We start from the raw sequence: 17,590 nt of genomic DNA on the forward strand, positions 1-17,590 counted from the left end.
TAAACTCACCAATCCATTGAGCAGGCCTTGTGTGGTAATGTAGGCCAAAAACCGTCCATTGAAAAAAGAAGCCTGAATCCTACACATCAGAATTCTCCTGGTGTGACTTGGCTCTAACCAATCCCTGATGTACCTTTTCTATTTGTTGTTCATTTTTCCACATACAATTCTACATTGGAATGTATGCTGTGCTTCTAACTCAATCTATGCTGTAGGCAGTATTTGCTTATGTTTGGCTCGATTTGTGGTTTATGTAATTACACTTGTTCTATGTGAAGACCCCTAACATCCCTTGGTGAAGTCATCAGCATACAACACTGTTAAATAAATCACATAAAACGAAGACCCCAATGGCGTTGTAGTTTAATAAGTGAGAGAGAGTGTAGTTTATTTCAGTCTCAGGTGCCATATTACATGCGAGTCTCCATTTTAGAATAGTATTTTGGGGGGCTACTCTGCTAATGTTTTTTTTCCTGAACCTCCCTTAAAGCATTGAACCATTAACGTTTTCTTGGAAGTGTGGAGACAGCAGGGGATTTGAATTGTTAGTATCTCCAGTGTTGATGGCATCTCTTTTATGGGGTGGCTTTTAGTTCGATTTAGAAGAGTATAGAACAAGCAGGGAGTCAACGTTATGACTGGGCTGCAGTACACTAAAGGCAGGTTCATATCTTTAAGTATCTGTTTTGAGTTTTCGGACTAGAGTGTGACATCTTGGTGACAGGCACATGTTGTGCCATCTATTTGCCTCCAAGAGCCTTGAGGAACACCTTGGCTCCAATTCTTGGTCTGGAGAGGCAGATAAGTAGCTGAAGGAGGTTGTGTTTCACTTGGAACCACTAACTGAACTGCCATCAGTTAAGCAGTTCCAGTGATCCTCTCTTTGAAGCACTGGTTTGTTGTCTCCAGCTTTGTGCTGCCTGTAGGAATTTCTGGAGTCCCTGCCTTGGGCCTGAGGGGACCCTTGGTACTCTAAAACGCACAAGGCCATTTAAATATCTTGTCCATTTGCTGCTATTCTGATGCACTGGCAACCAAAACATCTGTAGTCCCCCACTGGCAAACCCTTGAGCAAGTGAACTCCTTGGACCGAGGCACTGGACACTGCCTCCATCACCCTTGAAGTGAATATTGTAGTTTTCCAGGCTTGAGTAGGCTCCTCAGGAGAGTTTGGCAGGTTCATGAGCATGAGACCTGAGAGATCTCATGTTTGGTGTACTAAAACCTCATAAAAACTCCTACACTAGCATTCAAAGTTCAAATCCTTGCTGCACAGCCAGAAAAAGTAAATTTCCTTTTGAAGATTATCAAGGTGGACTGCTACCCCACCGGAGCATATCCTTTACAGGACTGTGAAATCAGCTACTGTTTTTGTTGCTGATCCTAGGGGAAGGACTTGTGGCATCTCCCTCTAAAGACTGAAACTCGTGAGCGCACTCTTGCCTTCCTCACTATTGAAGCAAATGGTCATCAGCCCGTGAACCTTGCTCTGCTCACATAAACTTGTGCTGGTGGTCACAAGCATACCCTTAGGCTACACTGGCTATAGACTCAAATGTAAATAGAAACAACATTGCTTAGCATTTAAACACTATAATATCTTTTGAGGTCAGATCTCTGTGAGTTTTAGTTTTCTTTGTCTCTCACTGTTTTGTTTTCTGTGTATTACTGTATATTTCGTTTTACAAAGTAAAGCACTGACTAAGGGATAGCCTTACTTGGTAGTATTGTTGTGTTTATTATGTTCTACTTTCTTAAACCTCCAGCGCCTCCTCCTTTAAGCCTTGAACCATTGAACCCAGTGGCAGGCCGCATAGCACCCTGGGGAGGGGGGGGGGGGGGGTGCAGGGTCACGCAGAGAGGGGGGTCAATAATAATAAATAAAACCTACCTTTCTACCGCCCGGGTCCCACGTCTTCACTGCTCCTGCTCTCCTGCCTCCGGCAGGAACACAAAGCAGGCAGCCTCCCTCCCCTCCCCTAGGATCATCACAATGCTCCAGTGGAGCGTTGTTATTGGTTAGCCTGCCGCCCAGCCGGGGGATGTAGGGGGTGGCATGTTTTCCATGTAGGCTGTAATGTAGCCTACATGGAGAAGTGCAGAGTGCGCACGACTGGTTTGGGCGGCCCGAGAGGGCCGACCAAATAGTATAAGGGCACTCAGGAATGGGCAAACAACTCCTGCCCTGCCCCAGCAGATCCGCCCACCTGCTCACCCACAATACGCAAAGAAACGTAAAATGGTAATAACCAGAAGTTATCATCATTTTATGTTTTGGCTTTCTCACATTGCGAGAAAGCAGTGGGGCGACGCTCCTCCACCCTATTGGAGGAGCCACCCGTGAATGAACGTCAAGTGCTCAAAGAAAGTATCTAGTTAGTTAACTTGGGGTCCAATAGCACTTTAGCCCCTGGCCACAAGTTGTAAACAGCTCTAGCTGTTAGAGTTGGAATTCAATAATCTATGACGACAGGAACAATGTCTTAATCCCCCTACATGTCATGGGGCTTTTGTTAACGGAGTTTAGGTGTAGGAATACACACTCCCTTAACTCTTAACTTAGTGTTTAAATGACAACAGAGCACCATCTCAGAGCTTGGAAGTCTAAAACATCACACAATGAGGGAAATGGAAAAATCCAGGGAGAATTGCAAGGGATTTCTTCACCTTTGAGTGGGTATCAGAATTAGTATTATTGACAATTTTCCATCATTGACAGAAATATGTCCACAAATAAATGTTTGGTTTCGAAAATAGGGGACTGATTGTTTAGCATTAAGGTACTTGCCTGAGGATGTATTTATGTCTGTACATTGGTTTGTTTACTTGGTCTACTAAATGTACACCTTGGTATTAGAATAACAAAACTTCCAAGTGGTACATACGCTTCTGGCTATGTTAATGAATATGCTTGACTATTTTGACTTTACCATTTCTTTCAAATGAATAATAATGTCAAGAGTCCCATGTCATCCTGCCACTAAGTGGCTGTCTCAATGGACTTGTATGTCCTACGATCAGCCCTTTATTCTAAATAACACTCCCTGACACATTACAAGCCTTGTTCCAATTTAAACCTACCATTCTGATATTCATGTATTTCTTTACCTCATCGATTCATGCCAAGATCTCATCCTGAGTGGGACCATGGTGTGCTACAGTTATCAGATCCCTGCAGATTCACTGGCACTTACAGAAATGCTTTCCTGACATTTCCCTGCTTCTACTCCGATCTATACTTGCAGAATCCAGCACACATAGAAAAAGCAAAAACAAGGAGAAATAAAAGCATTTGTCCTTGTTGCACCAATCTAGCACCTGCTTTTGCATGGCTTTAGTTTTTGGCGCTGCCTCAGATTTACAGATCCTTGTAAATATGGGTCAGAGTGAAAAAGCAATAGGTTTTGCAGTGGAACGCTCACAGCAACACCCATTGCACAAACCTTTCATGCAGATAAATGCACAAAAGGGTACCATATTTACAAAGCGTCATTAAGCCGCAAAAAGTGGCTTAACACCACTGTTGGGCTTGGCCCTTTTTGCAGGTTCACCCCTAAACTTTTTGCATTTCTCCCAGTCTTTTTCTCTGGGTAGTGTTAGTGGTTTTAGGCCTCTGGGCACTATAGCATTGTGGTCCAGTGTAAAGTGCGCGCACTCTGTGTTACATTTTGTGAGAGTGGCCTGCCCTACCATAGGAATGCATGGGGGATTCCCTGCTCAGTGTGTGTCAGTGGTAATTCCTGTTATGAGTAAGCATGAGCGGAAATTCCGTTCCGCTCGCGGATTTCGCGGATTTTTGGTAAATTCGCAATCCGCGAGATTCGCGAATTTCCCGCAAAATCCGCGAACGAAAATCCGCGAACGGAACGGATTGGGTCAAAAGTTCAAGCTGACTTTTGTAACTCTTTTAGAATGGTGCCGGCAAGCTGCCAGAGCCATTCTAAAATAGTTACAAAAGTCAGCTTCAACAGGAAGCTCTAATAGATAAAGTAAAGCAGGTGCTGCTCAAATTCAGTTACACAATCATTAATCACCCCAAACTTGGGGTGATTAATGATTGTGTACTTAATTTGACCTTCAACTGGAGCACCTGCTTTACTTTATCTATTAGTGCTTCCTGTTGAAGCTATTTCTAGCTATTTTAGAATGGCGCTGGCAGCTTGCTGGCACCATTCTAAGTGGGGCTGAGGGCAGAAGGGCACAAAAGTGGGACAGAGGGCAGAAGGGGAAAAAAATGAGTGGGGCAAAGGGCAGAAGGGCACAGAAGCAAGTGGTACAGAGGGCAGATGGGCATAAAAAATGAGAGGGTGGCAGTGATTAAGCAGGCAAAAAAAAAAAACACGAAATTGCAAAGCGCCTCGTGAACACCCGCGAACACGCAAGCGCCTCGCGAACACGCAAAAATAAAAAAATCCGCAAATTCGCGCGGATTCGCCAATTTTGCGGATTGCCAATCCGCAAATCCACAAATTCGCGAATTGCCAATTCGCAAAATTCGCCCATGCTTAGTTATGAGAGTATCAGTATGGTCAAGTCTGGTATGTATGAAATTGTGAGAATAAATGCTGCGCAATGGTGTGCGCAGATTCATTATGACTATGTGAGAAATGGCACTTTTAGAAGTTGGCATTTCTGTGTGCTATGTGTCTGCCTGTCTTATGTGAATTGCATGTCTGGTTTTGAAGGGACAGGGGAGGCTGAGCCAGACGTGGAGAGAATAGAGAGATCTGCAGTTGAAGTATGGGGAGGGGTGACCCTTTGATCTGAGCAGGGATGTGTCTGGCAAGGTAAATGATGGCTCCACCTCCCACTGTGAGTCTGATGGCAGACCCCCTCTTCCTGAAAGGCAGGATGCAGCCTTGTAAACAACATGCTCCAGGACCACACCAAACTGGTTCTGGCTGGGTTCAGTGACTTATGACTTTTGAGAACAAAGACTTTTGGTGATATAAATATAGGGGCTGTGACCCCATGAAAGGGTTGTCTTCTAGGATGATGTGCTGTTCCTGATCCTGCTGGGGCATGCTGCTGCTGGGGCCCAGGAGGAACTGCCATGAGGGTTTGCCTCCCTGGGCCCTGCATTTCCCCCTTGATTGCTGGGGACTTTTGATTTTGGAGCTATGGCTTCCTGCGCCCTGTGAGCGCTTTTTGTTTTCCTCCTGAAGGGGAAAGCGGTGCTTGGAGTTCCCCAGGAGAAGAGGCAGAGCGTGGGCTTCACAGCGTGGCACTGCAGCACCTTTAGGAGGGAATCCCAGTGAGAGGGATTCCCCCAATGGACTAAAGCGGCGGGTGCCCACCCCGCTTATTTCGATATTCAAATATTGGGTGCCCACCCCACATGGCTGCTTCATGCTTATTTCTTGAGGACAGGTGCCCACCCTGCGATGCTGCCCGGAGTGAAAAAATCACAGCTGTGGCCCGATAGGCCAAACAGGGAGTCAGGCAAACCTTGTTAGGACGTGGGCGGGTCCTGCGGTCAAACAGGAAATTGCCTCAGGCCCCGGGGGGAAGAATGAGGAGTGCTGTGTGGTGAGAGGGGCTCCCGTGACCTGTGGGGAGCCCCGGCGCCAGAGAGTGGAAGCAGAAGGCCTCCGGAGCTTCGAGGGTTTCACATGGAAGTCCCGGGTCCCAGGAGAGGGCCCGTGTGAATAGAAGTGGCGTCCGAGGCCGCCGATGCCAGACGGGGCTCCTGTGATGAAGAGGGAGCCCCTCGTGCAGCAACAGAGACCGAGCAGCGTAGAGTCCCACCAAGAGCCCGGTGAGAAGGGCTTCTCCCTCCCTAGTTAGTACCGAGCGGGGCACAGCGTGAGTTCTCGGTCCCTGAGCGGTTCCGCCAGGAAACACGCCGCTCCTACAAGTGAGGGCCATTTCCTTTGCAGGGTCCCGGAGTGGGGCTTGGTGGCATTTCTGGGCACAGGTTGTTGGAGCCTATGAAGGCCTGTGCCTATTTGCCATGAGTGGACCCACTGTTGCGGGCCGCTCCAACGTTGCGGGCTGCACCAGCGTGGACAGCTACTGCAAGATGGGCATATTTGATCTGAGTGCACATAGAGTGCCCAGGCACTTTTTTCCTTACCAGCTGTGCTGCAATTAGTGCCAGCTACAACGTTTAGTAATGACCAACACAATAGCCAAAACTGGGGTTTCAATAATTGAATGGACTGGTTTCACAGAAGGTTGTTTTGATTGAATCGAACAACAACCGGTAAACTTATTACACCGAGCAAATTTATTTAATTTTTGCAGACGGTCTTTTTTCTTTTTTCAACACATTATTCGTTGTGCGTGGAAAATACAAAATGAACAATGAAATACGTTTTATGTACAATATATACAAACATCTAAATACAACATTTCATACACACTTGGCCAAACATTCATACACAGACCATACAAAGCAAATAATAATACAAGAAAAAACTTTGTCCAGGCATCTGTAAAACAATCAGTGTAAAATGATTCTTTTCATATTTTAAACTGTCGTTGTCAATATCATGAGATCCCTCATGAACCAAAATTAATGGAATCACTATTCCGACATATTAATGGTAGACAGATGCGGGACTGAAAAGCTGGTCGACGCGTTTCAAACCCCTAGGAATTGGTGGGGTTCTCCTCAGGACCGGGTTTGGTTCTGAAATAATAAAGATAACTAGCTTGAGCAAGATGTCATAGAGCGACTATCAAGTAGATTCAACAAGGGATCGACTACCAGAGTCCAGCTGACGCTCCCTACCTCAATCCAAAAGTTCAACCGACACTTTGGAGGTTTCCGATCAAAAACGTATTTCCCAACAGGTTTAGTTACAGCAGCTGTGCAAGAAAACAAAATACACGCGACAACATTTCAGTGTGGTGCAATTCTATCGGACAGCATTCATACCGCTTGCAGGGGGGCGCGTAGACTTACCTGCGGGCTGGCGGTTTAAGTCTCGCTGCTCTGATATTCTCTTTGGCGGCTGCTCCTTTTCTGTGGAAAGGGGGCGAAAGCGTTTGTCAGTGATGTGGCGGTGACCCACTAGCGAGTTGGTACCGTATAGATCGAGTTCACATACCGGGGCGGGAGCAAGGCGATGGTCCTTCTCCTTAGCTGGTGTACATGGTTCAACCGGCTAGAGTCCTCGAATGGGGGTGTGGCCTCAGTACTTCCTGGTTGGTGTTGAGATGGAAGAAGGGCCCAGGAATTCTGGGACTTGTAGTCCAGAGACGATGCGCTGACGTTAGGAAGTAAAAAAGGGTCTAAGCATTCGGCTTGTAGATTTCTGATATTTCATTAAGTCCTCGTGTGGCAGTATTGAACTTCATTATGAGCATTGCTTCACGTTGTGATAATTTAGCATCAATGTCCCCTCCTCTGGGGTCATTTTCAATTTTAGACAAGACAGTCCAACGTAAATCCGTGATCACATGCTTACACCTAGTCCAATGATTCACTAAAGGGGCATTCTCTACCCCTCTGCGGATACGCGATTTGTGTTGCGTGATCCTGGTCCTGATTTCCTGTGTTGTTTTGCCAATGTAGACTAAAGGGCAAGGGCAAATAATTGCATATACCACGTTTTTAGATTTACAATTCGTAAATGTCTCATGTTTCCAATGGGTATTCTCGAATGTAAAAACTATGTCTTCAATGGTCTCGATGCAACAGGTACAAGTCCCGCACTTATGATGTCCTTTTGGCGGAGGTAATCCAAAGATACTCTGTACTGTGGGGGCCCTTTTCATTGGTAACGCTGCTCTAACCACGTAGTTGGCAACACTTTTGTCTTTTTTATACGCAAACAGTGGTGGAGCTGAGAAATCCTCATGCAGATTTTTTAGTAAATGCCAGTTAGACATAATCAGCTTTTTGTGTGCGTTGGCTGCCGAACAGAAGGTGGTAACGCACACCATCCTTTTGACTTCAGGTCTCATTCTTTTTTCTAGCAATGTCTCTCGTGGGGTCCACCACGCTCGTTTGAGTGAATTTTTTAGAAGTTTTTTGGGGTAGCCTCTCTGAATCAAGCGATTCTTTAAACATTCTGCATGAATGAAGTACTCTTCCTTGCTCGAGCAATTTCGATGTATTCTCAAAAACTGCCCATAAGGCAGATTTTGTTTCAAGCTGCGAGGGTGGTTGCTATTAAAATGCAACGCTTTGTTCCTGTCCGAAGGTTTCCGGAAAAGTGTTGTGCTTAGGCCTCCCTCAAAAGGTGTCACTTTAACATCCAAAAAGTTGATGGATTCATTGGATGCTGTGACAGAGAACTGAATGTCTATTGTTCTCGAATTCAGCCAGCTTACGAATTGACCAAGGTCTTCATGTCCACCAGTCCAGACCATGAATATATCGTCAATATATCGCATATAATGCGAAATACTGTTGTCAAAAGGGTTGGTTTGGTAGATGAATTTCTCCTCAAATAGCCCCATAAACATTATGGCTAGCTCTGGGGCAAAGGGGCAGCCCATCGCCACCCCTTTGATTTGGTAAAAAAATTCAGAATCAAATGTAAAAAAGTTCTTCTGTAGCGCAAAGCGTGCCAGGTCAAGAATAAATTTGGTAGGGACTCTTACTGGTCTTTCCCTTTTGTCCAAGAACACAGTAAGAGTTTCCAGTGCCTGTTCTTGAGGGATCTGGGTGTAAAGGGACACCACATCGAGTGTCACTAGGAGTTGGCTGCTTTGGTCGAATTTAATAGTGGAGATGCGATTAAGGAACGCAGTGGTGTCTTGGAGATGGGCAGGGATAGTATCGATAAAGGGTTTCAAAAAATGATCAATATATTTCGCCACGGGTTCAAAAAGCGATTCGCATCCTGAAATGATGGGTCGCCCTGGGGGATTTTTCTCGTCCTTATGTAATTTAGGGAGTACATAAAATACAGGCGTCCTTGGGTTTTTGTTTTGTAGGAATGCGAACTCCTTGGGTCCTATAATCCCTTCTGCAAAGCCTCTTTGGATAATGTCAAATAATTGATTCTGTAATTCAGATGTAGGATTCTTCCCTATGCGTCTATAGCAGTTCTGATCGTTGAGTTGACGGTGTACTTCTGACTTGTATTTGTTAGTGTCCCATATAACCACCGCTCCGCCTTTATCGGCCTGTTTGACAACGATGGTAGTGTCATTCTTAACTGCTATGAGTGCATCTTTCTCAGCTTTGGAAAGGTTGAATTTGACAAAGGACTTCTTTTTTTCAATTGATGAAATCCCTGAAAGCACAGTAGTTTCAAACGTTGCAACTTCCTTTGGGATTTTAGGTCCTTTTGGGCAGAATGTAGACTTTTTCTTTAGGCCTGTAGTTTCTTCATATGTATTTTCCATGGAGTCCAGAAAAAATGTTTTGAGACGTATTTTACGGCAGAACTCCAATGTCTCTAGTTTCATTCGAGTGAAATCCGTAGGTCTTGACGGGACATAATTGAGTCCTTTAGTAAGAATAGAAATCTCTGCTGCTGATAGCGTCCTATCTGATAGGTTGTAAATTGGTGAAATTTCTAATTGTTGTAGGACTTCTGGCGCGTCCTCATTTGCCATGGTTGTGTGTAACGGACTCGGCCTCTGGTTTTCTGTTGGCCCCGTCCTAAAAAAGGCTGTTGAGTTTGGCCTTGTTGTTGGTATTGGTTTGGTCTACTTCCTGTTCTGTTTTGATTTGGACGGTTACTATTATCCGGTTCGCTCCCAGAGGAAGATGTAGTGTCTGAAAAAGTTAGGAATTTACGACGTGATCTTCCTTGGTTGTCCTGTAAATAACGACGTGAGTCAGAGAATGTGTAGAAATCCTTGTTTAGGTATGGGTATATGGATTCCAATGAAAAGTTTTTCTTGTCTAATTCAAATTTATTGTTTTTTTGGGTTACTGTAAAGTCCTTGAATTCTGATATTTCCTTGTCAATTTTTTCCAAGAGGGATTTTGAATCTGTGATTAGTTGGTTAGTTTCAATTTCTTTTGTTAATGTTTCAATCTCCTCTAGTTCCTTAAGTGATGTCCTATGAGCAGTCTCAATGGTGAGGACCATGAGATCCCTGCTGCACTTAGTCTCAACGCCACTGAAGGCTTTTCTGTATACTGGATCGTCCGTGAAAACAACTGGTATATTGCGAATCACCAGGCCCGCCGGAATAGTACCGGACCGAAGGTGTTGCAATAAAAAATGACCGTGTAGGTCTGTACGAATTTGTTTTTTCCGTAGCCGGGTGAGTTTGTCAGACTCGTTTTGGGTGCTAGCTGTGAGGCTTAGAGTCGCGGAGGCGAAAACTGGAGGATCCCTAATCAAATTCTTGATGTGCTCTTCGCTAAAAGATACTGCATCGCTTTCAGCCATATCACACAAGTGCAACACTTAGACACAACACACATAGACAGTGTGAAAAGAGTAAGAAGGTAGAAACACTAAAAAAGTAACCCACTGTGTGCTCACCCACAATAGCCCAAGCTGGGCAAAACTAAATCTAAACAAACAAATAATACCCTGTGGTAGAGACTTCTACCAAAACAGGACCTCGCGAGTGCCTACCCGCTCAAAAGTCAAAGAATCGGGGGCGTGGCTAGCAGCCAAACATGGCGGCCGCTTAGTGTGAGAGCTCCCGAGGGCACTGCAGCCTTTCCATAAATCCGTCACACTTATCCGCCTTTTAGCGCGCCTGAAGCGGCAGCGTTCGGGTCCGGGACACAAGCGGTGTCACCGGTCCAAGTTTCGAAGCAATCGGAGCACCGGAGCCAGAGCTGCACCGTGTGGAAAGTTGGGGCCTACATCCGAGGGTGAAGCACCGGCCTCGAGTAAGATCCGGACCCCGGCGGCAGTGCGACAGAGCCGGCCCGAAAAGCGAGCGCACCTCGGAGTCTCACGGGGAGACCAAAACTCGGTTCCTGCTGCTGGCGGAGTCCTCCGGTGGTAATCAGGCTGCCACGAACTCCGAGCGAGACCTGCATAGTAGGACGGTCAGTGTAACCCCGACGTGGACGGAACAACGCGGGGACGTTACCATACAACGAACTCCCTTCCCCCCCCCCCACCCAAAGGAGAACATAACTGGCGCAGTGGCACTGCGGGGGCAAGGGGAATCGCCGCTAAGGAGCGAGGAGGCAGTGGGCTCACGCGCTGCACCGGAGCAGAGGCCGGGTGGAAGGTACCCCGGGGAATCGGCGCAACACCGGCCAAATACGCGGGACCACGGGGGGACCCCCAGGCCCGCCACCAGCAGCGTTGATACAGTGGCAGTGCCCCACCAAACAGTAACCGGTCCAGTGCACGAGACCCGGGGCAGTTGAGGCCATCGAGGGGGGGTACACGGTGCCCGCTCAGTTCTGCAAAGAGGCCACCAAGAGCCGAATCACGGCACACATCAGTGGCCCCCTAGGCTCTCACACCAACGTCCAGTGAGACCCACTGCAACCTGGCTGATTCCGCCTATCTAACACCTCCATTGACCAGAAGGCAGCGATCAACGGGGGCACTTCTCTGGCGCTCGCAGGACCCAGCACCATGGCAGGAAAAGGCCTTAGGAGCGGATCCACGCAGGCCAAACTGGATAAATTCGCATACGGACACCAAGGCCAACAGCAGACCACAGGGAGAACCTCCGCAGGCCATGCCCAAGAAACAGAAAAGACGACGAAAATCACATTAGAAGACATCATGAAGACGCTCACGGAAGTTAAAACCACAGTGGGCGCCATCTCCTCAGAAGTATCTCTGCTACGAGCGGATTTTCACAAAATGGCGGAGCGGGTGTCGCAGGTGGAGGTGGTCACTAAGTCGCTCGTAGAAGACACCTCGGAGCTCCAACTGGCCATGGAAAAGATGCAGAAAGTTACCAAACTCCTCCATGACAAGCTGGACGACCAGGAAGGGCGTTCACGCCGCAACAACGTCCGCATACTGGGCCTTCCCGAGACGGAAGGGAAGGGGGCCATGGACCTATATGTGGAGGACCTCGTCAAAAACAAGCTCCAGCCCAAGGGCCTATCACATTTCTTTTCGGTGGAAAGGGCGCACAGGGTCCCGGGGGGCCCGCCAAAGCCAGGGGCGGCTCCGAGACCGGTGCTAGCCCGGCTCTTCAACTTCAGGGACAGGGACGCAATATTACAAGCAGCGAGGAATTCACCACCGGTACGGATCCAGAACGCAACCTTGGCGTTCTTCCCGGACTACACAGCAGAGGTGGCCAGGCGACGCAAGTCCTTCACGGAGGTTAAGAAAGCATTGCGCGACAGAGAACTGCCGTATTCCATGATGTTCCCAGCCAAGCTGCGAATAGTAGCCGAGGGAAAGACCTGGTTTTTCGACACTCCAGAAGTTGCCCAAGAATGGCTAGAGGGCTGGCGACCAGCGGGACGACGGCAACGCTCACAGCAGGACCGGCAGCGACACCGTACTGACCAGACACCATCCAGCCAGTCCTCCCTTCGACCACACCAGGGAGACGGAACGGAAGTAGAATCGGACCTCGAGAGAGATCCACTGGACTCTGGACAAGTGGCTCCGGTGTGACATTTCACGGATTTACTTTTTCAGGACTGTGTGGGCCGCGGAACCGTGGCTCGAGCGTAGCTGAGTAGGGCGGGCACAGGCAGTGCCCGAAGGGGACTCACCAACCCTACGAGCAAGTAAGATGTTTAGGGGTGGGTTGAAGCACTCTGCACAGTTGGGGAAGCGGGCGGGGGTTTGTCCGTGGAGCAGGGTAGCAGGGAGGGGGGACGGGTTTGAAGTTTATTTGTTGAAATGTTCACTTTTGTTTGTAGTCATCGCTCACCACAGCACTGTCACCCTAACGTTAACACGTCTCCTACACAGCGCGACATCAGTCGACGCATGGCCTATGCCGCAGCACACGTTGTGTGCAGGACCACTACAACAGCCTAATGGCCAGGCCACCTAATCACACACCCGCCGAGGGCCCCTCCGAGGCCGGAAAGATTCCCCCATTACGAATACTGACATGGAATGTCCGGGGCCTGGGGGACAAAATCAAGAGAGGCTTGGTCCTCCAAGCCGTGAAGAGGCAGAACCCGGATGTGGTCCTCCTACAGGAAACCCACCTCACGGGATCCACTTGCAAGGCCCTAGATAGAAGGGGGTACAAAATGATAGTCCACGCCGACTTCACTACTGGCTCCAGGGGAACAGGCATACTGATAAGAAGATCTTCCCCCCTTATGGTATCCAGCCACGTGGCAGACGACCAGGGTCGCTACGCCGCGGTACACGGCCAGTGGGAGGGCAGGGCCCTGAATGTGATCTCAGTGTATATTCCCCCAGCCCTACACTCGGTGGCCTTACCAGCCCTAGGCAAATTCCTTCTTGGTCTCCCTGATGGCGACATGATTGTTGGGGGGGACTTTAACGCAGTCATGGATCCGCTTCAGGACACTTTCCCTACCAGAGCCAGACCGCGGGGTGCTACACCACTGTCAGATTTTGCGGAGGCCCTAGGCCTTACAGACTTAGGGCGGGCAATACACGCAGATGCCACCCCCTACACATACTACTCAGCGGTGCATAACAGCCTATCCCGTATAGATTACTTCATGTCACTGGGAATGGGACTAGATATGGTGGAGAGGGTGGACACGCTGCCTAGGGGGATCTCGGATCACTCTCCAATCATCTTATCGCTGACCACCGGAGGGAAACGAAATGCCCGACTGTACCCAATCTACCCCAATTTCCTGAAAATCCCCAAGATTCGAAAGAAATTAAAACTGGCGACGTCACTATATTTTGCTGAAAACACGGGCACAGTGGAGTCGGCCTCCACCTTATGGGAGGCGTACAAAACTGTCCTCAGGGGGGCGGCTATTGCGGCTATCACGGGACACAAGCGGGACTCACGTAAGGAACTCACAGACCTAGAACTTGCACTAGACACGGCTAACGACGCACATATGACGAACCCCTCCCAGACCACAACGCACACACTCATGCTCAGGCAACAGCAGTACCTAGCCCACCTCAAAACCACAGAGAAGGGATACATCGCAAACACTCGGCATAGGATCTATGATGTGGGCGACAAAGCGGGACGAATGTTAGCGTGGCTGGACAAGAGAGGGAATGGAGCGAAGGGGATACATAGGCTGGACACGAGAGATGGGCGGACACTGATACACCCGGAGGACATAGTAGGCGAACTAGCTCGACACTATCAAGAAATCTATACACCGGAGAGGAGGGTCACACGACAAATGGCAGCGGCAACGCTCGCAGACATTACCATCCCTAGCATAACGCAGGAAGATAGGGACTCCCTAGAACTAGACCCGACGGGGGAAGAAATACAACTAGCGATCATGGCTCTACAGTCGGGTAAAGCACTGGGCCCTAATGGGATACCGGTAGAGTGGTATAAGTCCGCGGCTGCAGACCTCAGTGCCCCACTGCTAGACATGTACTTGGAGAGTAGGGAAAAACTAGAACTGCCACTGGATCAGCGCACGGCTACGATCGTAGCAATACCCAAACCCGGGAAACCGCCGACAGAATGCACATCATACCGTCCGATCTCCTTACTAAACATCGAAGCCAAAATACTAGCTAAACTTCTGGCTACCCGATTGCTGCCCCACCTAAATACCCTAATCCACCCTGACCAGTCGGGCTTCATGCCCCACCGGAGCACGGCGTTGAATCTTCGACGAGTCCATGGGGTGATGGCCCGTGCGCACCTCCTTAAGGAACAGGCAGTGATCCTTTCCCTCGACGCCAAAATGGCGTTCGATTTAGTAGAGTGGGAATACCTCTTCACGGTTCTGGAGCGCATGGGCTTTGGGCCGAAATACATACGGTGGGTACGACTGCTCTACGCAAACCCCGTGGCGCAAGTGGTGGCCAACGGCCACACATCGCCGAGATTCCCACTAGGCAGGGGGACCAGACAGGGCTGCCCCCTGTCCCCCCTGCTCTTCGCGCTTGTACTTGAGCCCTTGGCCATACAAATCAGATCGACAACTCTGTTCGCGGGCATCAGATGGGAGGAGGGATGGGAGGACAAAATCTCGCTATATGCGGACGATATGCTTATATATATGACCGCGCCCGAGACGGGCATCCCTGCCCTACTAGACCTTTGTGACGCGCATGGGCGCACATCGGGATACACACTCAACTGGTCGAAATCCACCATATACACTTTAAGAGGCCCGGAGCCAAGCCTACAGGGCACCTGTCCATTGCTTAAAACAACGGCCTCTTTCAAGTACCTAGGCATTGTTGTCGCGAGTGGGGAAGCGGCCTTTTTTGTGAACAACCTGAAACCACCCATAGACCGCCTGCGCGCAGACGTTAGGCACTGGGCAGCCCTCCCTCTGACCCTGTTGGGCAGAGCGGCATTGTACAAGATGATGGCCCTCCCTAGACTCCTTTACGTGCTGGAAAATACTCCTCACCTGGTACCACAGCGTTACTTCCAACAGATTGTGGCACTGGTCACGGTCCTGCTATGGGACACGGGCCCGGCACGCATAGCATACGACAAGCTTGTGAAGAGCTGGTACGAAGGAGGCATAGCACTCCCCAACATCCAGCTGTATTACTGGGCGGCCCAACTTAAGATTATAAACTACTGGATCCACGCCCCGAAGGACGACCCGGCATACCGGGCAGACTGGTCGCAACTCGGGACAGTCTGCATGCTGTCCGTGCTGTACAATAGGTCGCAACTGAAAGACCTGATCGGTCCGACCAAACACACGGCGGCGTTGTGGCACATGGCGCAGGCCCGTCTGGGGTGGGCAGGCCGACTCACTAAAATGACCCCCCTGTGGGACACGAAAGCGTTGGGGAACCTAAGAGGATGTAAGGGGTTTGAAAGGTGGGACTCAATAGGCATATCTACGATAGGGGACCTATGGGACACTGACACGGTATTACCATTTCCGCACTTACAGCAGCAGTACAACCTCGGTCCCACAGAAACATTTAGGTATGTCCAAATTAGACATGCGTTACTGCAGGCAATCCCGGCCGACACCACATTACCAGACTCCTCTCCTCTGGAAGATAGACTGCTAACTGAATACATGCTCCAGAGCGCCACATCCCTTACATACAAAAAGTTGATCAACAACCTCAAAGACCCGACACTGAAGCTTAAAGGGAAATGGGAAGAGGAACTAGGAGAGACAGACGAATTCGAATGGAATGAGGCCCTGGCATCCCCGAAGGAGGTGGGAATCTCTAGTAAGCTCAGGCTAGTACAGCTTAAAATCCTCCACCGTATCTATTACACCAGGACACTGCTGCACAAAATACAGAGAGCACCACACCCCTTCTGTCTGCGAGGTTGCGGGGAGGAAGGGACACTACTCCACACGCTGTGGGAATGCCCGCAAATACGCGAATTTTGGAAACAGGTGCTCCGATCCATCTCCCAGGCCCTCAAACTCTCCATTCTGCCCGAACCACGCAAATGCCTTCTGAACATCTGGGACCCGAATGACCTGGGTAGATATGAACTGATTTGGGCGTCACTGGCGTTGACAGTGGCGAAACGGGATATAGCGCAGAAATGGGGGGCGCCGGAAGTCCCCACCGCCAGCAGGTGGGCCAAGAACATGGACATCATAATGGTGACAGAGAGAGCGGTGTATGTGCTTCGAGCGGCACCCAGGAAATGGAACAAGGTATGGGCGGCATGGAACACATACAGAGGGGAACTGTGTGAGCCCTTGCCAGAGGGAGAGGAATCAGACTCCGAAGGGGAGGAGGAGTAACTGGCCAGATGCGGAGAGAGAGACCTGGACATATGACATGGCTGAATGCGTGACGATGTGCTGGCCATTCAATACACTCAGGACAACAGCGCAGGGTGTTACGTGCTGTGGGAGGGAGTCCGAGGGAGGCGATGACATGTACTGGGGGGGTTTGTTGGGTAGTTTGTTTATATGGGTAACTTGGAAGGAAATGTCACCATTACTAAGCTTGAGGGGAAGGGTACCGAGGGAACACGTTATGAGTCCGAATGTCATATGTTGAAAGCCTGTAAGAGACCCATGATACAGCAGGACCTATGTATTGACTGCGAAAAGGTAGCCAATATATTACTACACAGGCGACTTGTATGGTACGTACTTTTACAGATTGGATGTATGCAATTGTTTAACCAATATTCCTTCCTGCCAATAAAGTTTAAAAAAAAAAAAAAGTCAAAGAATCAAAAGAGGGCCTTGACTCGTTACTCAGTGAGGCTGAGTCCAACTAATACTAATGACCAACACAATAGCCAAAACTGGGGTTTCAATAAATGAATGGACTGGTTTCACAGAAGGTTGTTTTGATTGAATCGAACGACAACCGGTAAACTTATTACACCGAGCAAATTTATTTAATTTTTGCAGACGGTCTTTTTTCTTTTTTCAACACATTATTCGTTGTGCGTGGAAAATACAAAATGAACAATGAAATACGTTTTATGTACAATATATACAAACATCTAAATACAACATTTCATACACACTTGGCCAAACATTCATACACAGACCATACAAAGCAAATAATAATACAAGAAAAAACTTTGTCCAGGCATCTGTAAAACAATCAGTGTAAAATGATTCTTTTCATATTTTAAACTGTCGTTGTCAATATCATGAGATCCCTCATGAACCAAA

The 17,590-nt window shown here is 48.7% G+C and overlaps 1 protein-coding gene across 2 annotated transcripts in view; it reads right to left on the reverse strand.

Annotated features, from left to right (window-relative positions):
* Nucleotides 1-17,590, reverse strand: part of MCOLN3 (mucolipin TRP cation channel 3) — a 426,432-nt gene that overhangs the window by 315,765 nt on the left and 93,077 nt on the right. The window lies entirely within an intron of this gene.

Source organism: Lissotriton vulgaris, chromosome 1_1 (genome assembly GCF_964263255.1).
Source record: "Lissotriton vulgaris chromosome 1_1, aLisVul1.2, whole genome shotgun sequence".
Classification (NCBI taxonomy): domain Eukaryota; kingdom Metazoa; phylum Chordata; class Amphibia; order Caudata; family Salamandridae; genus Lissotriton; species Lissotriton vulgaris.